This window comes from Aegilops tauschii, chromosome 2 (assembly GCF_002575655.3).
Source record: "Aegilops tauschii subsp. strangulata cultivar AL8/78 chromosome 2, Aet v6.0, whole genome shotgun sequence".
Lineage (NCBI taxonomy): Eukaryota > Viridiplantae > Streptophyta > Magnoliopsida > Poales > Poaceae > Aegilops > Aegilops tauschii.
The window spans coordinates 9,719,058-9,733,646 of NC_053036.3; the positions used below are offsets into that span (position 1 = coordinate 9,719,058).

At 45.5% G+C, this 14,589-nt stretch overlaps 1 pseudogene; it reads left to right on the forward strand.

Annotated features, from left to right (window-relative positions):
• Positions 1-5,207: 5,207 nt before the first annotated feature.
• LOC141040601 (uncharacterized) lies at positions 5,208-9,951 on the forward strand (annotated as a pseudogene).
• Positions 9,952-14,589: the final 4,638 nt, after the last annotated feature.

Genomic DNA, 14,589 nt, shown 5'->3' on the forward strand with positions numbered 1-14,589 from the left:
CTTTGGGTGTGCCAAACGTCACAACGTAACTGGGTGACTATAAAGGTGCATTACGGGTATCTCCGAAAGTGTCTGTTGGGTTGGCACGGATCGAGACTGGGATTTGTCACTCCGTGTAAACGGAGAGGTATCTCTGGGCCCACTCGGTAATGCATCATCATAATGAGCTCAATGTGACTAAGGCGTTAGTCACGGGATCATGCATTGCAGTACGAGTAAAGAGACTTGCCGGTAACGAGATTGAACTAGGTATTGGGATACCGACGATCGAATCTCGGGCAAGTAACATACCGATTGACAAAGGGAATTGCATACGGATTGATTGAATCCTCGACACCGTGGTTCACCCGATGATATCATCGTGGAACATGTGGGAGCCAACATGGGTATCCAGATCCCGCTGTTGGTTATTGACCGGAGAGGCGTCTCGGTCATGTCTGCATGTCTCCCGAACCCGTAGGGTCTACACACTTAAGGTCCGGTGACGCTAGGGTTGTAGAGATATATGTATGCGGAAACCCGAAAGTTGTTCGGAGTCCCGGATGAGATCCCGGACGTCACGAGAGGTTCCGGAATGGTCCGGAGGTGAAGAATTATATATAGGAAGTCCAGTTTTGGCCACCGGGAAAGTTTCGGGGGTTATCGGTATTGTACCGGGACCACCGGAAGGGTCCCGGGGGTCCACCGGGTGGGGCCACCTGTCCCGGAGGGCCCCGTGGGCTGAAAGTGGAGGGGAACCAGCCCCTAATGGGCTGGGGCGCCACTTTGGGCCTCCCCCCCATGCGCCTAGGGTTGGGAACCCTAGGGGGGGAGTTTCCCCTTGCCTTGGGGGGCAAGGCAACCCCTTCCCCCTTGGCCGCCGCCCCCCCCCTTGGAGATCCCATCTCCAAGGGCTGCGCACCCCCCTTGGGGGCCTATATAAAGGGGGGGGAGGGAGGGCAGCATACTACAGCCTTTGGCGCCTCCCTCCTCCCCTGCAACACCTCTCTCTCGCGCGCAGAAGCTCGGCAAAGCCCTGCCGGAGAGCCGCTACATCCACCACCACGCCGTCGTGCTGTTGGATCTCCATCAACCTCTCCTCCCCCCTTGCTGGATCAAGAAAGGAGGAGACGTCGCTGCACCGTACGTGTGTTGAACGCGGAGGTGCCGTACGTTCGGCACTCGGTCATCGGTGATTTGGATCACGGCGAGTACGACTCCGTCATCCACGTTCATTGGAACGCTTCCGCTCGCGATCTACAAGGGTATGTAGATCCACTCCTTTCCCCTCGTTGCTAGTAGACTCCATAGATGCATCTTGGTGAGCGTAGGAAAATTTTAAATTATGCTACGATTCCCAACACAAACCGGATACGTATTTATATTGAATGGTGGAGCTATCAATTGGTGCAGTTCCAAGCAGAGCGTCGTGGCGAGATATACGTGTGAAGCGGAGTACATAGCTACTTCGGAAGCAGCAAATGAAGGAGTCTAGATGAAGGAGTTCATATCCGATCTAGGTGTAATACCTAGTGCATCGGGTCCAATGAAAATCTTTTGTGACAACACTAGAGCAATTGCCTTGGCGAAGGAATCCAGGTTTCACAAGAGAACCAAACACATCAAGAGACGCTTCAACTCCATTCGTGAACAAGTCAAGGATGGAGACATGGAAATTTGCAAGATACATACGGATCTGAATGTAGCAGACCCGTTGACTAAGCCTCTTCCACGAGCAAAACATGATCAACACCAAGACTCCATGGGTGTAAGAATCATTACAATGTAATCTAGATTATTGACTCTAGTGCAAGTGGGAGACTGAAGGAAATATGCCCTAGAGGCAATAATAAAGTTGTTATTTTATATTTCCTTATTCATGATAAATGTTTATTATTCATGCTAGAATTGTATTAATCGGAAGCCTAAATACATGTGTGAATACATAGACAAACATTGTGTCCCTAGTGAGCCTCTACTTGACTAGCTCGTTGATCAAAGATGGTTAAGGTTTCCTAACCATGGACATGAGTTGTCATTTGATAACGGGATCACATCATTAGGAGAATGATGTGATGGACAAGACCCATCCGTTAGCTTAGCATTATGATCGTTCAGTTTTATTGCTATTGCTTTCTTCATGTCAAATACATATTCCTTCGACTATGAGACTATGCAACTCCCGGATACCAGAGGAATGCCTTGTGTGCTATCAAACGTCACAACGTAACTGGGTGATTATAAAGATGCTCTACATGTATATCCGAAGGTGTTTGTTGAGTTGGCATAGATCGAGATTATGATTTGTCACTCCGAGTATCGGGGAGGTATCTCTGGGCCCTCTCGGTAATACACATCATAAGCTTGCAAGCAAACGACTAAGGAGTCGGTCACGAGGTGATGTATTACGCAACGAGTAAAGAGATTTGCCGGTAACGAGATTGAAATAGGTATGAAGATACCGACGATCGAATCTCGGGCAAGTAATATACCGATGGACAAAGGGAATTGTGTACGTTGTCATAACGGTTCGACCGATAAAGATCTTCGTAGAATATGTAGGAGCCAATATGAGCATCCAGGTTTCGCTATTGGTTATTGACCAGAGAAGTGTCTCGGTCATTTCTACATAGTTCCCGAACTAGTAGGGTCTGCACGCTTAACGTTCGATGACGATATTGTATTATATGAGTTATGTGATTTGGTGATCGAATATTGTTCGGAGTCCCAGATGAGATCACGGACATGACGAGGAGTCTCGAAATGGTTGAGGTAAAGATTGATATATAGGATGATAGTATTCGGACACCAGAAGTGTTCCGGAGTATATCGGGTATTTATCGGAGTACCGAGAGGGATACAGGAACCCCCGGGGGGGGGACATATGAGCCATATGGGCCATGAGAGGGGAGGGGTGGCGCCCCCCCTCCCCTATGGTAGGTGGCTGAATAGGAGAAGGAGAAGATGGGGTTCGACCCTCCTTCCTTCTCTTTGTCCCCCTTCCTTTTTTCTCCGGTGGAAATAGGAAAGGGGGGGGCACTTGGGGAAACCCCAAGTAGGATTTGGATCCTACTTGGGGCGCCCCCTGGCTGCCTCTCCTCCCCTCCCACCTATATATATATATATATATATATATATATATATATATATATATATATATATGTGTGTGTGTGTGGGGGGGGGAGGGTGGCGCCTAGAACACACAACATCAACTGTTAGCCGTGTGCGGCGCCCCCTCCATAATTTACACCCCCGGTCATATTCTCGCGGTATATAATTGTTTTTGTTTTCCATGCAACGATTCTCAACACTTGGGTCCTTGTAGTCGTCGCTAGATGTCTATGAATTTGGATGTAATTTTTATTATTTCTTATGTTGGTTGTACTACCATGATTGAAGATGAATAGACTGGAAGATTTATCGTAAAAAGAAATACTCCATAACTTTCTTTTGTGACTTGCATTTCCATCATATAAGCTTTTGGTATGTGAGTGATATTTTGAGTCCCCCGTGGTGATGAGTGTGAAAAAGCGAAGCGCCGAACCGCAGCCCTCCTCATGCGTGCCGTTTGCTGGGGTCGATCCAACGGTCCAAGCGAGTCCCCTCTTTCCCTTGACGCCGGTTTCCCTGCTGCTGTATTTTGGATCCCCCTTCTCCTTCCTCGCCCGATCCCCAAATCAAATCGCTTTCTCCACCCTAACCCTAACCCTAACCCTAGCCGCGCCGCCACCATCGATCCCCAAATCCCTTCTCCTCCCTCCAGCAAACCCTAACCCCTAGCCGCCATGGCCCCCCCGATGGTTCTGCTCAAGCGCCATGTTGATTTCTCCCACGACGAGGCGGAGGCGGTATCCGCCGCAGTGTCAATCCCCTCCCCCTGCCCGTGGGGAGCAAGCAACAAAGTGAAGAGTGATGCAGTCATCGAGTACCTGCGCGCCCTCAAGGCCCGCGCAGTCGTCGCCTCTCCGCCGCAACTCTCCTCCCTCCGCATACTACCGCCGCCGAATTCCGCCCCGCTCCTAGGCCTGGGCTCGGGCCGCATCTCCAGCGCGGACAAGAACCTGGTCGCCCTGGCGCCGATACGATTGCGGAGATGGGAGCCTATCTCATCTACGACGCCAGGGATGGCTCCCTCTCCGTCATCCCCCCTATCCCCTCTGACGACGAGTATATGGCCATGGGGCACCAGTCGGCCGTCGTCATGTGCGACGCCACCGTGACCGGGGGTGGCTACCTTCTTGCCGAGCTCGTCTGGGTCATGCCAGGGTTCTCTCGAGCCGCCGTCTGGCTGTGGGAGTCGTCTGCCAAAGAATGGGTCTTGAAGCCCGGCTGCCTGCCCCTTCCACCCAACATCGCCATGGATTTCTCCATTCACTCGTGCTTCTCTTATCGGGGCTCTACCTTCTGCTGGGTAGATCTCCACCAAGGCATGGTGCTCTGTGATCTGCACCAAGGCTGCAAGTTCAGCTTCATTGAGTTGCCCCAAGGACGTCCAAACTATGATGCGTCCGACTATCCAGGCGGCCTCTGCGCTGAGGAGTTCCGTTCCGTGGCCTGTGTTAGTGGCTGAGATATTTACCCAAAACCACCACACTTGGGGCTAGGGTAACAGGTCAGTACCACATTTGAGCCATGTCACAAGAAACCACCAACTCTGGGACTAATTGGTAACGCGGAGCACTGACGGGCCGTTTTAGCCGCGGAAACAGCGAATCCGACAGGTCGGGCCCACCTGTCGGGTCGACGTGGCGCGGGCTGACGGACGACGTTAGACGGGGGTTGACGGCCGTTTCCGCGCACGTGTAATAGGCGCCGCACCGCCGTTTCGTCCTCCAATCCCCGATTCAGTTTCCCTCCCACGCGTTCCTCCCGCTCTGCTCATGGCGACTAGCTCTGGCGGCGGCGATGGCGGAGAAGGTCCCGACGGCTCCGGCGGCGGTGGTCGTTCTTCCGGTGGCCGCCGCCCGCAATGCGACCCCGTTGGCAAGTTGGGCCCCAACCCCGATGGCGATTTGCACTCGACGGCTGATTGGGGAAAATTTGTCCTGCCGCCGCCGTCGCAGTATGCGGAAGAGGCAGAGAAGGCTACTGCGGACGCAGAGAAGGCGTCGGCGGCGGCTTATTCGTTGGGGGAGGAAGTACCCCCCGGGCATCCATCTCCACCCAGGTAAATCTGAGTGCAAAAAACCTAGGGTTAGGGTTCTAGCAATACTGCTTAGTTAGAGTACTCGCTTAGTTAGCATATACTTGTAGCAATACTGCTTCGTTCGGGGAGGAAGCTCCTATGCCTAGATGAAAATGAAGTTTTTTCTTTGTTTTTTTTTTCTGAATTACTAAATGTATCATAGTTTATTCTGCATTTGTTGGTTCTTGTGGCATAGATCTTATTGCTGTTACTTTGTTTTATATGTGAATATGTCATAGTTTTTATCGTGCCACTCAAAATGTCATGGTCCTGAATTTGATTTGTGTTCTGTAGGCCTGAAAATGTTACTGCAAATGTCATGGTCATTAATATGTTTTAATATGTTTTGTGTTCTGTAGGCCTGAGGAGCCATGGTCATTATATTTTCAGTTTCCTTCTAAAGATGCTGCCAAAAAATATGCCCTTGTGAAGATGTATGAGAGAGACATCACTTATGGCAGTTTGCTTAATGTGATGGTCAGAAATGGATATGGAAGTGATGACAGTATTTGCTACTTGAGGAAGGATGGCACAGGGCTGCAAGGGATTACTTTCATCAGAAACAACACTGAAGTGGATGAGATGATAAAGCATTTTAAAAGCAGTCAGACACTGTGTTTGTATGTTAAAGAGGGGAAATTAGATATAAAGCAAGCACCAGTTTACAAAAGTGCAGAAGAAGAAGAAGTGGACCCAGATGAAACAATTGAAGATTTAACAGTGGACCCACCAGTTGTATTTGCTGTTAATGATTCAGGTGTTGTGCACAAAACAACACATGATTATGTTGGTACACAAGAAAGTGTGAACTATATGCCAATAAAATCAGTTCCTCCACCATGCCAGTTACTGCTTGGGACACAAGATCACCCAATTGAGCCAGAGATGCTAGATGCAGATGAGGAAAATAATGCATTGCAGCAGGTTAACACTCAAGTTAGTGTAAATTATGCTGATTTCTAGTTTGATACAGATGAGGAGGAGCATGCAGGAAATGAGGACACATCTGATGAAGATGATGACTCAGTATTTGATGAAGACTTTGTAGCTCATGAAGACCTCCCAGATGCAGATTCAGATTCAGATTCCATGGACTATGAAGAAGAAGATATTGTAGCTAGAGAAGAAGAACAGAGGAGGAAAGTGGACAGTGATCTGAAAGACACAATTGCTGACATTAAGAGGAAGAGAGCTCAATACATGAGCAGTACACACTGTGAAGGGGACACAGACCATGAAGATTTGTATGACATAGAAATGGAGGAAGAGGATGATGAGTGTCAAGAGATACCTGTTCCTGAGCCTGTTGAGAAGAAGATAAAGAGGGGGCCTACTAGTAGGTCCCACTCTAGTGCTAACAGAAGCATGACTGAGGACTGGTATCCATCTTCAGAAGAGGATGATACAGGCTTTGAAGCTGATGATGATGGCAATGAACCAATGTCCTTCATAATCCCCTCTGGAAGAAAGAGCAGAGCTAAGAAAAGACCACCCAGGGTCTGGTACGATGAGAACAGGCTGCATCCAGAGCAGCAATTCCAGCTCAGGCTCTGTTTCAGAGATGTGTACCAATTTAGAGAGGCTCTTCTAAATTTGCATGTGAAACAACTTAGAAGATACAAATATCACAGAAACTGCAGTGACAGGGTGATAGTGTGCTATGATGGAGAGGGTTGTCAGTTCCACATGGTTGCAGCAAAGATCAGTAATGAGCCCACTTTCTGCATTAAGAAGATGTTATTGGAGCACACATGTCCCACCCAATCTGAGAAGACAAGGATCAGCTCAAAGTGGCTTGGCAACAAAATGCTTGAAACTATCAGATCAGACCCCAACACTAATGTACCTGCTATAGTTGACAAGGTAAAGAGGCAGTTTGGTGTTGAGGTGCCCAAGATGATGGCATGGAGAGCAAAGAGGAAAGCAAAGGAGATTGTGCTTGGAGATCACAAGAGGCAATACAAGAGGCTGAGAGATTATTTGGAGACTGTGAAAGCTACAAATCCTGGATCAAGATGCATTGTTGCTACTGTGAGTGGAAAAACAAGAGAAAATCCTACTGCAGGACCAAGGTTTCATGGTCTTTTTTCTGTTTGAATGCATGTGTTGAGGGATTTCTGAATGGATGCAGGCCATTCATAGGCCTAGATGGTTGTTTCATTAAGTTGACTAGTGGGGCACAAATACTAGCTGCTACTGGAAGGGATGCAAACAACAATATGTACCCCATAGCATTTGGAGTGGTTGGAGTTGAAGACACACCAAACTGGTCTTGGTTTTTGACTCAACTGAAGTATGCCCTAGGAGGGACTGAAGAGGGAAAATTTGGGAAGTACACATTCATGTCTGATAGACAGAAGGTGAGTTCATCTACATCTTCACATGTCCCTAAATTAGTAGTATATCCTCTTCATTTATTTGTTCTGCATTCAGTTTAATTACTTCACTAATTTGTTCTGCATGTAGTGTAATTAGTTCAGCACTTAGTATAATTAGTTCATTATTTTGTTTTGCATTCAGATTAATTACTTCATTAATATGTTCTGCATTTAGTCTAATTAGTTCAGCACTTAGTATAATTAGTTCAATAATTTGTTGGGGGGGTCAGTTTAATTAGTTCATTCATTAGTTCTGCATTTAGTGTGATTAGTTCATTAATTAGTTTAGCACTTAGCCTAGTTGGTATGTGTCGAGGGGTAACGTGTCTTGTCGACAATTAGGTCAAGAGGGTCTAGGGTGGCCCAAAAGGGCCAACATAGCCTAACCAACCTTTCGTTGACCCCACCTACCCTAGTTGGCATGTGTCGAGTGGTAACGCGTCTTGTCGACAATTATGTCAAGATAGCTTAGGGTGACACAAAAGGGCCAACCTAGCCCAAGCAACCTTTCTTTGAACCCACCTACCCTAGTTGGCATGTGTCTAGTGGTAACGCGTCTTGTCGACAATTATGTCAAGATAGCTTAGGGTGACACAAAAGGGCCAACCTAGCCCAAGCAACCTTTCTTTGAACCCACCTACCCTAGTTGGCATGTGTCAAGTGGTAACGCGTCTTGTCGACAATTATGTCAAGATAGCTTAGGGTGACACAAAAGGGCCAACCTAGCCCAAGCAACCTTTCTTTGAACCCACCTACCCTAGTTGGCATGTGTCGAGTGGTAACGCGTCTTGTCGACAATTATGTCAAGATAGCTTAGGGTGACACAAAAGGGCCAACCTAGCCCAAGCAACCTATCTTTGAACCCACCTACCCTAGTCATTATTTTGTTGTGCATTTAGTTAATTTAGTTCATTATTTTGTTGTGCATTAAGTTAATTTAGTTCATTATTTTGTGTTGCACTAAGTTAATTGAAATTCCTTTGCAGGGTCTGTTGAATGCAGTCACAGCAGTCTTTCCAAGCTGCCCTCATAGGTACTGCTTGAGGCACATTTATGCCAACTTTCAGAGAGCAGGATTCAGAGGAGAAGACTTGAAGAAATGCATGGATGCAGCTGCATATGCTTACACTGAACATGACTTTCAGTTGGCAATGGAGAGCATGAAGGCTGAGTGCAAGGAAGCTTGGGAGTGGATGTCAAGGATTCCTGCAAAAGCTTGGTCAAGACATGCAATGGATACTAACTGCAAAACTGATCTGGTGGTCAATAACTTAAGTGAAGTTTTTAATAAGTACATACTTGATGTAAGGAACAAGCCAATTGTCACCATGATCAATGAGATCAAGGACAAACTTCTGGTAAGGTATCAGCAAAAGAGAGAGGGTGGACTAGTTGCAAGATGGGAAATTGCACCAACTTATGTTGAGAAGTTAGAGATGAACAAGAGATTTGCAAGGGACTGCAAATCATTGATAGCTGGACCAGGTCTTTTCCAAGTGAGTAGTGGGGACAAGACCTACTCTGTTGACACTAACCTGAAAACATGTGGTTGTAAGAAGTGGGACATCTCTGGAATTCCTTGCAACCATGGTTGTTCTGCCATCTACAGGTCCAAACAACTACCAGAGGACCATGTAAATGTGTTCTTCAAAAAGGCTATGTACTTGGAGTCATACAAGCCTATAATTTACCCAGTTCCTGGTCCTGATTGTTGGGTGAAAACTGCAACTCCTGACATTGACCCACCTCAGTTCAAAGAAGACAAGAAGGGACCAGCAGAAGAAAAAAGGAAGAAAGGCAGGTTTGAGCCTCCTCAAGCAAAGGAGACATCAAGGATGGCTACAATAACTTGTAGTAACTGCAAGTTGCAGGGCCACAAATACACAAGCCGTGCAAAGCCATTGAGGCCAGATCTGCAAATCAGGAAGAACAAACACATGGTACGTTCTTTTTGACTTCCTTCTCTGTCTCATCATTCATTAAGTATCACTGATTTTTATCCAACAAAAATAATTGCAGGAAAACAGGACAGCCCCTGCATGGCAGCAAGGTGGAAGCTCAACATCTGGTACAACAACTCCTAGGGGTGCAAGCTATGCATCTGCTTCAAGGGGTTCTTCTGCTGCTGCTTCAAGGGGCAAATCTGGTAGAGCTGCTGCTACATCTGCTAGAGCTGCTGCTACAGGCACTAGAGCTGCTGGTTCATCTGCTAGAGCTGCAAATTCTTCTCCTTCTGGTGCTGGTACTGCTGCTGCAAGGAGAGGTGCAAAAACAGGTGCAAGAAGCTTCAATCCTCCAAGAACTACTGCAGAAGCTTCAACTAGCCAGCCAACAGGAAATAGGTCCAAAAGGACAAGATACATGAGCAAAAGGATGGAGGGGTACTTCTATGCCAGTGGGAACTACTGAGAGTTCTTGTTTTGACTATGTATCCAAGTGCATTTGTGCTCCATCAAGCACTAGAGCACTTTATCTATGCCAAGACTAAATTTGAACTTATGTAATGCTATGTTGAACCTATGTGTGGCACTAAGAACTACTGCCGTGTAATGCTATGTTGAACCTATGTTGAACCTATGTGTGGCACTTTATCTATAATTCTGTGCTTGCACTGCTATATTTACTTTGTCCTGCTATGTTGATTGCACTCCCTGATCATCACATTCTGTGCATATTAATAATGCCATAAGTTCCTGGTATACTCATGCCATAATTTACTAGTATTTTAAATTTTTCTGTGCACAAAAATTTGACTATCACACCAGTTTCACCTGGAGTGAGGTAAATATAATAGAGTACTCAATATAATACAAGAGATAGTACTGCAAATTAAGTTCAAATTCATGCCATAAGTTCAAATTCTAGACTTGCATATAAACTGCATAATTCAGTACAAATTTAACCATTACAATACCAGTACAATACCACATTACAAACTTGTAGTTAGGTCTGAGTATTCAGTGCAACAGAGCACAGCTACACCAGTACAATACCACATTACATAATTAAAATTCGTCACAGATCTCCTTCAACTTCTTGATCTTGTCCTTGTAGCCATGCTTCTGTTTCAGCAAATCAGAGATGATGTACTCCAGCTTCTTCTTCTCTTCCTTTAGTTGGTCTCTCTCAGTCAGCACTTGGTCTCTCTCTGCCACAAGCTTGTCCCTCTCCTTCTCTGCCTTTGCCCTGAGTAACTGATGTAGGTTTGTGCAACCATGCTCTGCCAGCTTCTTCTTCTCCATCTCCTCTTTCAGATCATTGAGAGCCAACCTAGTATTGCCCAGCTCAGTAATAGCATCCTCCTTGTCAGCCACCATTTTTGCAAAATCAAGTTTGAAAAATCTCAGCTCTTCTTCCATCTTTCTCTTTTCTCCAACTACTTTGTAATTGTGTTCAGCAAGCTGAACATTGTCTCTCAGCCTGTCCTTGTTTTCTTTGTCATACATGCTCCACAATTCAGTTAGGCAGAACTGCAAAGGCAGTGACCACTCAGGGTCTACCCACTCCAGATAGTTGCACTTTAGTTCAGCCTATAATTCAGAAAAAATATTGTCAATCATACTACACAAGAAATTGTGTTCATTGAAATCCACAAACAATTAAGAAAGCCTATGAAATTAATATGTGTTGTCAATAAGAATTTTTTTGGAGCAAATTACTACTGTCACTAACAATTTCCACCAAATTATTTAATATACCATAATTTCCTACTGGCACTAACAATGTTGTACACTACTAAATTATTTGGAACAAATTACACTGTCAGAGCATAATTATATCCAAAATAAGCAATGCCAGTACTAATAAGCAGAGCAAAATTTCCTTCTGGCATTTGAATGGAGCAAAAACTAACAAAGATTAACTAAAGACAGTACTAACCAACATACCTTCTCCTCAGCACAAGCAAGAAAGCGTCGGCCAGTGTCCGTAGAGTCAAATGCTACTAGCCTGAGGCAAGGCTCGCGATGCAGACAGCGAGAGGAGAGCTCATGAGCAATGCCACTCCATTCATAGCATGGGATGGTCCTAGGAAGCTTAAAACCAAAGAGATTGAACAAATCAGCGAGTTGGTAAGAAATCCCCAACTCAAGAACCCTAACCCTAACACTAAATGCTGGAATCCCCAAATGAACGTACCTGGCTAGTCACTGACTCGTCGTCCGAAGAAGAATAGCTTGACCCCTCGCTCCAGGAAACCATGGCGGACCGGCGGACAGCGGCGAGACGACGGTGGCGGCAGCGGCGGCGGCGGTCGTCGAGGTCGAGACAGAGTGGTCGTATGTGGATGGGTGCTCTGGTGCGGTCTGGTCGGACCAGCGACCCGCGCGGCGCCTATTACACGTGCGCGGAAACGGCCGTCAACCCCCGTCTAACGTCGTCCGTCAGCCCGCGCCACGTCGACCCGACAGGTGGGCCCGACCTGTCGGATTCGCTGTTTCCGCGGCTAAAACGGCCCGTCAGTGCTCCGCGTTACCAATTAGTCCCAGAGTTGGTGGTTTCTTGTGACATGGCTCAAATGTGGTACTGACCTGTTACCCTAGCCCCAAGTGTGATGGTTTTGGGTAAATATCTCTTCGTGGCTCCATCAAGTTCCTTGCCTTCAATCTATTTGTTGAACGCAAGCCCGGCCAAGAATATGGACTGACCGTCTGGACTCTCTACCCTGACCACTCAGGGTGGAGCATAAGCTACCAGTGCAGCGTCCGAGACATCTGGGCAAACGCCAACTACCAGTCTGCTGGTTTGGGACAGCTTGCTCCGTCGTTCCCTGTCCTGAGCATCCATCAAGACGGCGTCGTCTACCTAGTCGTAAACGATACCCGTGTGGTGGGGAAGGACCGTCGACTAGTGCACAAGGCCCAGTATTTGCTTCGTGTCGACATGGGGAATAACAACGATGTCCAGGTCTATCAACAGAAGACGACACATATTTATTCCCAGCTCTTTGCAAGTGAGTTCAGTGCGCACCGACGACAGGATCACCCGGTACTACTACCACCACCAAGCATGGTTTCATTTGCATACTACTGTCATTTTATCTATGTATGTTCACTATCACTGAACATGCTTTCATTTGCAGGCGTGCTACTATAATTTTGCTTAGGTTTTATAAAATGATTAAAATTCCAATGCTTGCTTATCGCGTCCAGTTTGCTTCATACTTGCTAATAGAAATCAAGATATTTGGCCACCTCCTCATGTTGAACAGTAGATGTCTGATGTAGATGCTCATCCGCAATCATGATTCTGTAATCAATTGTCACTACCTGAACATGCTTTCATTTGCAGGCGTGCTACTGTAATTTTGCTAATATTTTATAAAATGATTAAAATTCCAATGCTTGTTTATTGCATCCAGTTTGCTTCATACTTTTGAATAGAAATCAAGATATTTGGTCACCTCCCCTTGTTCAACAGTAGATGTCTGATATTGATGCTTATCGGCAATCATGATTCTGGAATCAATTTTTACTATCAAATTACTCTGCCCCCTTGTCATGTCAGTACCAAACTTCTTGCACATCATGATGACACTCTTTTGCATGTTTTAAGGCTGTTTTTTCTTATCTTTTTTCTTGTCATATCAGTACCGAACTTCTTGCAAACCATAGTGTTGTCATTAGCTTCACCCCTACACTTTAAGGCATTCAGTGAATATAGCAGCGTATGTGTAGTTCGTTTCTGAACTTGGAATTGGTATGAGCCAAGTCCATTCAAAGATGCACATAGCAGATGAAGCATAATTTCAAAGTAGAGCTGAGCACTGACAGTGTCTGAATGAAAGATGTCAAAAGTAAATAAATGTACCCTTGACACAGATGGCTGTTTCAACAATTTTAATTCAGAGCATCCTAGACTGACCTTTAGACATTGTGTTGGGTGTTTCCCAAATAATTAATATCGACGCATGTTTACTCTAGCTTGCAGTTTTTTCATTTTTAAAATTGTTTTTAGGTAATTATAACCTGTCATATGGTCACACTAAAGGTATTATGTTTCGTTTTGCCAGAGAGAGATAGAAGCAAGCGAGTTTGGTGCAAGTGGAAAGAAGACGAAGGCCTGAGATGTTGCAACACATCAAGTGGAAATTTGGACCGCATCATTATCACTTGATGTTGTGTGGGTCCACTGGAGGCATTTAATGTGGTCATTATCAACTGTTTTTATTTATTAAACTGGTTTTTGGGTAGAATGCATTATGTACTCCCTCCGTTCCGAAATATAAGTCTTTTTAGACATTTCAAATGGACTACAACATACGGATGTATGTAGACATATTTTAGAGTGTTGATTCATTCATTTTGCTCTGTATGTAGTCATCTATTGAAATCTCTAGAAAGACTTATATTTTGGAACGGAGGGAGTATGAGTCATGGCTCTATGTCTAGTGAGCGGCTTCTTCTGGATTGTAACTTGCATCATTGTCATTTTCTTACATGAATTCTACTACTATGATGCCTCCCTCGGCTGTTTGCTTGCCCATGATTTGACTGGCATTGACAGACCAAAAACAAGATAAATTGTGGATTTTAAAAGGAAACAATTTGTTAACTATTAGACATGAGGCATTGGCTCTTGTTCTGTAGCGTGAACTTGTGGTGTTTGAAAAAAAATGAAAAAACCCATGTTCATAAAGTTTAAAAATAATTTGAAAACAAATGTCTAAAGTTGAATGTGTTTACCACATGAAATTTGGTTTGCACACACGTAATATACATTTGTTCGGTGGCATGGCTGGATTTGTTTGACCCTCTGGACTAGTGGTCAAAGATTGATGCCTTCAAAGACTGGTTGCACCACAAGGCGTACAATCGCTTGTTTTGAGTGTGCCTATTTTGAATTAATGAAACAAAAAAATTCAAGCTGAAAAAAGTGAAAAGGTCCAGTTGGATGACAATCTCGTTGAAACAATATATTTTCAAGCTGAAAGAGCCTGGAATTGTGTACGTACACGATGACTCAACCAAAGGTGCAACAAAACCAAGGAATGAACAAACACACACAACAAGCCGCCACCCGAGTGTCCAGCACAAGAACAAACACCAA